At 28.9% G+C, this 432-nt stretch overlaps 1 protein-coding gene across 1 annotated transcript in view; it reads left to right on the forward strand.

Annotated features, from left to right (window-relative positions):
- LOC119594673 (nephrin-like) overlaps positions 1-432 on the forward strand; it is a gene marked incomplete at both ends in the record, with an annotated part of 83,507 nt that overhangs the window by 64,628 nt on the left and 18,447 nt on the right.

Consider the following 432-nt stretch of genomic DNA (forward strand, 5'->3'; position numbering starts at 1 on the left):
AAAAAGAAAAAATGATGACTAAAAATAAAAATCCTGTGAATCATAAAGAGTCACAAAGCCTAACCATCTATACATTAAAAAAAAAAAAACATAGACACAAATGTAAATACAAATTGTCAGATAACTTTGATGTGTTTACAAGAACAAATAAACAAATACAGAGAAGACGCCATACCAAACACACGAATTAACATGTGTGTGAATTAACCTAAAAAATTCACGCAAAAATTATTTAATTACTGGGATCACGTGTAAACAAACAGAAAACAACAACAAAATAACCGTCTAATTGCATAACAACTTGTAAACAAAGCCAACAAGTCAACACATAAACATGAATCCACAAAGACTTTTTTTCCTCTTCGTTAACTTTTGTTGATAATCTCTTCTCTCGTGAAAAATTATTGTTACTTTTCCTTCTCAAATAACCGA

This window comes from Penaeus monodon, chromosome 34 (assembly GCF_015228065.2).
Source record: "Penaeus monodon isolate SGIC_2016 chromosome 34, NSTDA_Pmon_1, whole genome shotgun sequence".
NCBI lineage: Eukaryota > Metazoa > Arthropoda > Malacostraca > Decapoda > Penaeidae > Penaeus > Penaeus monodon.